The 8,367-nt window shown below is 42.7% G+C and overlaps 1 protein-coding gene across 4 annotated transcripts in view; it reads left to right on the top strand.

Annotated features, from left to right (window-relative positions):
• Positions 1–2,505: 2,505 nt before the first annotated feature.
• Positions 2,506–8,367, top strand: part of OCLN (occludin) — a 51,816-nt gene continuing 45,954 nt past the window's right edge. The window contains exon 1 of one of the 4 annotated variants that reach the window (XM_057494552.1): positions 2,506–3,150. The gene's annotated coding sequence lies outside the window, so the exon portion shown is untranslated. The other 3 variants (XM_036887806.2, XM_036887805.2, XM_036887807.2) reach the window with 3 other exon arrangements.

Genomic DNA, 8,367 nt, shown 5'->3' with positions numbered 1-8,367 from the left:
ACTATTTACTATCATCCCATTTTACAGTGAAAAATGAGGCTTATGTAGCTTCACTTTCCTTAAGGATTAATCCCATCCAACTAATAAGTGTCAAAACTGAAATTTAAACTTAAATTTCTGACATCATATTATGAGCCCTGAACTTTCTCCCTTACATGTGAAAAGGAAGAAAAAAATTATTTTTAAAATCTTATCATTCATTTGATGGCAGGTAAAATCAACAAATTCCTAATCATGGGTCTGAGAATATGTACTTTGTTTCTGAGTTGTGAGGATTTTCATCAAATAATATTCAATAGTGGACCATAGTTGATAACACTAGTGTGATTTACTGAGAAGGAATATTTAATTAAAAATAATAGAATTTTGCTACAATTTATGAGTATGTAACATGATGACATCAAGCATGGCATCATTTAGCATCCAACAAATTTTATTTTGCTATTGAAGAATGATGTGTTTGGGTTTTAAGGCTGGCTTTTTTTGTCTGAACATTTTCAGCTACTACCTAATATGCACATTATTAGGCAATAGTTAAAAGAACACAATTTTTAGATGTTTTTCAATGTTGTGGGCATTGAAATTAATCTGAATGGAGAAAAAATGATCTACAATATTCCAATGGAAATTTAGCTTAATATTAAGTTGTATCATATGAAATTGACATTGTGGTTAAAAATGATCAATTATTGCCAATTTCATGTAGTTCACTTAATAAATATTATTCCACATGCATGAATTCAGCATTAACTGAATTAGAGTGTAAACTTTGCTAAGACAGGGATTTGGATTTTTTTTTTCACTACTGTTCACATGGTAGGCTCTCAGAAAATGGTTGTTGAATTAATTAATTAGGAAAGAAAATTAAATAATTAACCTAACATGCCTTTTGTTTTTTTTCTTTTTTTATTTCTATTTTTAAATATTGATACAGTAAAATTCATAAAGCTTAGTGTACAGCTTGATGAATTTTGATGTGTATACACTCATATAACTATCACCCAGATCAAGATACCAAACATTCTCACTAACTTTTCCCCCTTCACCTATTTTACCTATCCCCCATACCCCTTCCCTATGGCACCCACTAGTCTTTGTTCCTTAACACATGCCTTTTGGTTTAAGTTTATTATGGGAATAAGAAAAATGACATGATATGCATAGGTTGGTCTCTTAAAATGATAAGAAGTTTAATTTAAAAATTTACTGGAGAGAATTAAAACATATATCCACACAAAAGTTTGCACATGAATGTTCATAGCAGTATTGATAATAGCCCAAAGTGGAAATAACCCAAATGACCGTCAATTGATAAATGTTCAAACAATGTGTAGTATACCCATGCAATGGAATATTACTCAGCCACAAAAGGAGTAAGTACTGATAGGTACTACAATATGAATGAACCTTGAAAACAAGCTAAGTGAAAGAACCCAGACACAAAAGGCCACATATTGTTTTATCCATTCATATAAAATGTCCAGAATGGGCAAACTGATAGAGACAGAGAGTGGATTAGTGGTCGCTGTGGTCAGGAGGGAAGAAATGGAGAGTGACTGCTCATGGGTATAGGGGTTCTTTTGGGGATGATGAAAATATTCTGGAATTAGTGGTGGTAAATTATATAACATTGTGAATATACTAAAAGCCACTGAATTTTATGGTATATAACATATATTACAGGTTTTAAAAAGTAGAAAAAACTCTAAGTTCCCCTCTGCAGGACATGTCAAAGTAAAATAATAGACGTGTTTATAAATCTGAGAGTATTAGGAAATGTTCCCTTGTTTAATTATATACCAAGTGGAATGTTTGGAGATTTCAGTAATCTGACAGGGAACATTAAGAGGATTAACCTGACTTCCCTGGTGTTACCACCACCAATTTAAACTGCATCGTTCAAACACTACACAGTCATATTAAAATAATTATAGCAATGACTTTCATGAAAAAAAAATTAGACTAAATACCCATTCAGGTCGTAATTATTTAAAATACCTTGTATTTATATAAGGCTTTTACTTCCTTAGTATTCAATTGTGCCTTAAGATCTAATGTATGGGAGAGTCACATCTCTAACCACTTAATTAAAGGCAAACCAGTGTGGGTGGGATTAGAAGAAATTTATTAGCAATGCTGACATTCCAGATTGGAACACAAAGGGGAGCAGGATTTAAGAAACCTAGATTATATTTTTCAATGCAGATAGTTAAATTGCAAGAACTAAAATTGCAACATTCTAGAGTACAATTTTAAAAAACGTATTGAAATACTATATACATATATGAGTGTACACATTATTAAGCATAGACTGTATTTTCCTACGTGAACACTCCTTTGGAACCAGCCTCCAGTTCAAGAAATAACATAGCACACAGAACCAGGGCTTTTTAAAGCCAAAGATAACACTAAAATCGTTTAAATTCCATAAGGGTAGACTTTCAGGAGGCGGGGGAGGCAGAGGACCCTGAGATGGTAATAACATATACTGTAGTATGCACTTTTATTTTGATGGCAAATTTACCAACACCGGTAACTACAGTACTTCACCTTCATTTAACGACTCTTAATGGTCTTTTTTTTTTTTAGATACAGAGATTCAGAAACGGTTCCTAAAAATTTACGCATGACCTTTGAAAATCTTTCCAACAAAACTAAATTTTTGAAGCAGGAGAGGGTTGGGTGAGGATGCATATTTCTTGCCAGAGTGCTGAACACCGTCGGACCTCTTTCAGGAGGAAACCTGTCCCCGTAGACCTCGCACGGCCTCTCCTCTCCAAACACTCCTACCCGAAGCGCGCGGAGTCCAATCGCGCTCCAGGGTAGCCCAGGACCACCCCGCACACTCCGGGGGCCCGAGCCCTTCCTTTGCGCGCAGTCTCCTCGTGGCGCTGTTCCTTTAATAACTGCGTGCGCTGCCAGAGTGTGCGGCGAAGGGCTGGTTCCTCCCGCCTCCTCCGCCGCTCCCTTCCCCCTCCCATCCGAGTTTCAGGTGAATGGGTCAGCGAGGGAGGAGGCGGCCACACCACACTCCCGCGCCAGCGTCCTCCGCCCCCCCTCACCCCTGCCCTTTCTCCTTCCTGTGGACGAGGCGGCAGGTCTCCCGGGAGAGCTGGCCAGAACCCTGAGTTGCCGCGCGGGGTGCAACAGGTGGGGCTGGCCGGCGCGGGGTCCGGCACCCGGGCTTGCGTTGGTGCGCATGCCCGGGGCCCGGGCGGCCGGAGTCGGGCGAAAGAGGGGAAGGAGGAGCGGGGCAAGGCGGAGAGCTGAGTCCCCAGCTCGGAGCCGGGCTGCGAGCTGGCGCCCGTGCGGTGTCAGGTGCGCTCGCTAGATGCGCGCGCTCCGTGGCTCCCGTCGTGGGCTCGGGCCGGGCCGCGGCGAGTAGGTGGGAATTGGGCGCGGGGCGCTCGGGGCGCACGTTCCTGCGGGGGGACCGCGGCGCCTCAGTCTTGTAGGGGACGCGGTGGCCAGTTTCGGTAGCGGTTTCGCCCCGGGGCTGGGACTGGCGGGAACCGGAGAGGCGCGGGTCCTCGGAGAGAGAGCGCTGGGCTCCCTGGAGGGCTGGCATCCCGGCGAGGGGCGTCTTGAAGCTGCGGATCGGCTCAGGCGGCCGCGGCGCGGGCAGCTCGCCGCCTATATGCGGGTGGCCGGCGCTTAGCTGTGCGGTCTGCAGTCCGGGGGGCTCCCCATCGTTTCCGCCCCACCCGCGCCTTCGGGTGCCCCGGGGGGAGAGGGGAGGCCGGGTGTAATCCACCGAGTCATCCCGGAGGCCCGCGGCGGGCCGACCGGCTGTTTGGAGTCCACTTGGTGCGAGCTGTGTGAGCCCGCGTGGATTTAAGTTGGGCAGCGGGGATTTCATTTCGAGTGAGGCTGTACTTCGAGGGAAGCTGCTCATGCTTCGGATTCTCACCCGTGACCAAAAGGCCGCCGCTGGGGGTGCGGCCCTGCCTCCGGGCGGTCCTGCCCGGCGGGTGCGGGCGCCCTGCAGGGGGAGCTGCTAGGCGCAGCGGGGGCGCTCGGACCCCGACCGGGACCTGCGCCTCCGGGCCGCGGGCCTTAGAGACCCCCCGGTAGGCGGGCCCGGCGCGCGGCCAGCCGACATTTGCCTGCATCGGAGGAAGCGTGCGGGCAGAGGTGGGTCGAGGGGCCAAAATGGCCTCTGCATCTTGGCCTTGGAACAACAGCTTCGAGCCCCTCGAGTCCCAGAGGAAGCCCCGGCATCCTCAGCCAGGGCCTGGGGCTGGCTGGGCACACTGCCCACCTGGGACATGACCCGGGGCGGGGAGGAGGCAGCCTTCCAGGTTAGTGTGTGCGCCTCACGCACAACAGGTGTATTATTTGGATCCCTGGAAAAGAGAAAGCCTTTCCACTGAGGCGCTTCTGGTAGTCCTTGCTGTGATCGAAACTAGTTCTTTGCAAGCTAGCGTTTCCAAGTGTCACAATGTTTCTTTTGCATTGTACTAGGGAATCTTTATTCTCTCGTGTTTTAAAGTAGCCCTTTTAAGTGGTGGAGGCACAGTAATAGCTCTCCTCTCAGACGAAGCAGCATTTTTGTTTTTTGTAGTTTTGCATTGATTTAGTTCTTAGATGCCTCTTTTGTTAGGTGACGATGAGAGGAGGAGAAAGAGGTTTCGGCAGCTTCCAGGCTGTTGAGGGAATGAACGGGCAGCGCCTCGGAGGTGCCAGGCAGTGTACTAAAAGAGTTTTGTACTTTCTGGCATTTAATCATCCCCACAATAAAAGCTAGATCTTACTAGAACTCCATCTTAAAAATGAATGAACCACCTATAAGGGAAACATTACAGATGGGCTGGCTTGAACACTACTTCAGCTAATCAGAGAAGGTATATTAGAAAAGTAGCAGTTTTTGATGTAGAACTAAAGTAGCAGCACCAGAAACAGATATGGGGAGTTTTTCTGGAATTCTCTACCTTTCACTAGTGGAAACATAAAAGTTTTCCCCATCTCCCTTGATGAAAAGGTAAATGCCCTTTGCCTTTTTTTCCTAAAGATAATGTTGGAATTACTGCCTTGTCAAAATGATACAAGACTTTGAACCACGTAAATAAACTGGTAACAATTTTTCTCCTTCCCAGGAACCTCCCAGAGGGGTTTTCTCAGTTGCATTTCAAGGTCTACTTAATTAGAATGTTTAGTGGGCTTTTTTTCAGCCACTTAACTATTTATGGAAATATTATTAGAGTGAAAAGACTTCAGGCGTTTTTGTTACACCTTTTGTTTTAGCCTCTGTACTTGCAGCTGCTCTTTAACGTAGCGTTTCCTAAACTTGAATGTGGTATGCATCACTTGGGTATCTTCCTAAACTACAGATTCTGATTCCTGTGTCAGATATGGGGCCTGGAATTCTGTCTTTCTAACAAGCTCCCAGGTGATACCCATTGGGTTGTGTGATCCTTTCTCTTTCCCTCAGACTGTAAGCACTTTACTTCTGTTGAATTTATCTTGAATTTACTGGGTGTAAGATGTGTGTGAAACTTCAAGGTGTTCACTGCTGTAATGAAATCATAGCTTTCATATGGATTGTTAGTTTTATAAATCAAGTTTCAATTGATCATCACTTTGTACCAGGGACTAGTTCTAGGGCTCAGGAATAAGTGTGATGACCCAGACAGATACTTAAGTGCTTGTGAAGCTGCTATTCCAGTTGGGGTGGACATCATGGCAATTTCAAATTTAAAAGAAGAAAAATAATTAGGGGGGAAATTTGCTCTGAGAATAAAACAGGTTTGGTGGATGAAGTGAGTGACTGGAAGGGCATCTGCAAAGAGGTAACATTTGAGCTGAGATCTTGAAGGGCAGGTGCCTGCCGTGTAAAGATCTGGATGCGCTAGACAGGAAACTTTTATCAAGACCCTGCTTGGATTGATGCCTTTATTCTAAGAAGTGATTCTCCAAATCATGGTATGCTTAAAAATCATCTGGAGAGCTTACTTAAAATCAGAGCTAGCCTATTTCAAAATTTGCCTAATTTCAAAATTTTAGGCAATTTACTAATAATATGCCTATAATCTAAATAGAGTCATTTACGATCAGAAACAGAACTGCTTTAAAAACTTCTTAAAGGCAAATTAACTATTTCTGCGTGTGACTGAAAATGAACAGAGTGCCCTTAAATATAATAGTTTTTTTTTTACCTACATTTTTCTTTAAAGATTAATTCTGGGGCATAGCAATCTCAGGTGTTGTTTTCCATCTTAGCTTAATTTTCTATTAAGACAGCTTCTGGCTGTTTCAAGGGGAGAAATTTTTGAAAAATCTATTTTAACATTAGCTGGCTTTCAGCTTACCATATTCAACAAGGGTCTGCTTCCTTTGCTCCTCTTACACAGCTGTTTGACTTATGTCCCTATCACTGCATGGGTTCTCTGAAGGTGACCAGTGAGCCCCTTAGGCCAGATCCTGAAGTCTTTTCATTGGTTATTTTTTTCCTTCACCGAACATGTATTTATTGACCAGCTACTGTGCTGGGCATTGGGCATCAGTCTGTCTGTTCCTGGCTGCCTGGTGCAGTCACAGACTGCCTTGAGAGAGACCTTAGAAGCCCTCCAGTCCAGTCCCCCCAGTATCAGCAAACTTTAAGCTCTGCATAAATGGCAGGAGAGCAGATTGTTATTTGTTATCTTGGAGGGTGTGCGGGGTCAGGGTGAGGGAGAGACTTCCTAACATTGAGATGAAATCTGACCCCGTGGTGTGTTTGTGTTTTTTTTTAAAGAACCATTTCTAGGACTACAAAGCCAGCATTTCACATATTTGAAGCCCGCCATAGTGGTCTTTCTCAGGTTCTCCAGGTCAAAGATTTCCTGTTTTTCCAATCATTTGTCTTAAGACAGTTTTTCTAGATTTTTAACAATCTTAGTTACTCTCCTGAAGAGGCACCTAGTTGGAACATGGTGTACAAACTTCAAGGTTTGGGGAGAGGTTTCCTTTTAGTAACTATCATTCCTTGATATGAGCACTATCTCTATGAAAAGTGCCTAAGGTTGGGATAGCTTGTTAGCTTTTGTTGAAATTCTCGGCAAGGAAATGCAGTTTTCCCAATGAAAGGTTGAACCAGAGCTCCCTTATCTAGTACTCATAGTATTAATTTTTAAAATCTGAGTTTACATTTTTAAAATTATTTATTCATAATACCAGTATTTGAAAATGGATACAATATATATAAATGCCTAAACACTGGAATTTCTCACCTTCAGAATAATTAACTTGCTGTAAATGCTTTTGCTCATCTTTAATACATCATCTTAATTATCCCGGTCAGAGGTCAGGATTATCCCTCACTTTGACATAGGAGGGTTGCTAGGCTTGGAGAAGAGAAGAGGAATTTATCCTCTCAGACTGTGATCTTTTAAAACCACTAGGTTGACAAACAAGCAAACAAAAAAATACTAACTTAAATAATTTTTAGTATGATTTTGATTATATATCACTAACAGTAAATATAAACTCTTTATAGCTTTAAGGTTTAAGATGTTTTAACTAATATAAAATGCTATAAATATAATAACTGTAAAATTAAACAACATCGATTTAATGTGATGAATAAATAATGTTGTTTTGCTAAAACCAAACTCTCCAGATTCTTTGGAGCACTACATGCCCATGCTACTAGGTACTGCGTGACTCAGTTCTCTTACTGCTTTCCTCTTGTTTAAACAACTAGGAAATGTCAGACTTTAACTTGGCACAAAAATTTATTTATCAAGGAAAAAGAAAATTAGGTTTGTTCAAGGCAATTATTCTGGCCTTCCAGAGAACTTAATGTATGTTAGTAGCAAGTGGGTTAATTAACCTTTCCAGTGTTCTTTCAGCAGCAAATCTGGAAACGCTTGTCCACCATGTCCCTGGTCACCATTAGAGACCTCTCTGCAGGTGGACATAAGTGGTATTTCTTTTGTACTAATTAGGTTCCGTTAGTCAGCCCCAGAGGAATCTGCCTGACCACACTGCGCATACACAGGATGTGCTCCAGGTCACAGGGTTCTCTCTCTGTTGCCTTCATCCACCAGTCTGATAACCTCAAAAAAAGGAAAGTTGGTATGGCATGACTTGCTCTTACGGAACTTTCTAAAGCTATTTGAATCACAATATAAAATCTCTGTTATTAGGAGAGACGCGACAACTAAACTCTGAATCAAAGAAATAAGCAGTTTTGAAAGGGATTTTGTTTGGATTTTTGACAAAACTTAAACTTCAGCCTGTGTCTGGATTAGTTTAGAATTTTCCATTGAGCCTGGGATTTTTGGCATGGCCCTGAATGAGTGAACCCTAGCTATAGAAGGAAGGGATAAGATTCCTTAAAAGTCAGTTTATTGGTATTTGACATTCAGCTTCCGAAACAGAATCCCA

This window comes from Manis pentadactyla, chromosome 2, assembly GCF_030020395.1.
Source record: "Manis pentadactyla isolate mManPen7 chromosome 2, mManPen7.hap1, whole genome shotgun sequence".
NCBI classification, from domain to species: domain Eukaryota; kingdom Metazoa; phylum Chordata; class Mammalia; order Pholidota; family Manidae; genus Manis; species Manis pentadactyla.
This window is presented reverse-complemented; position numbering and strand designations above follow the sequence as displayed.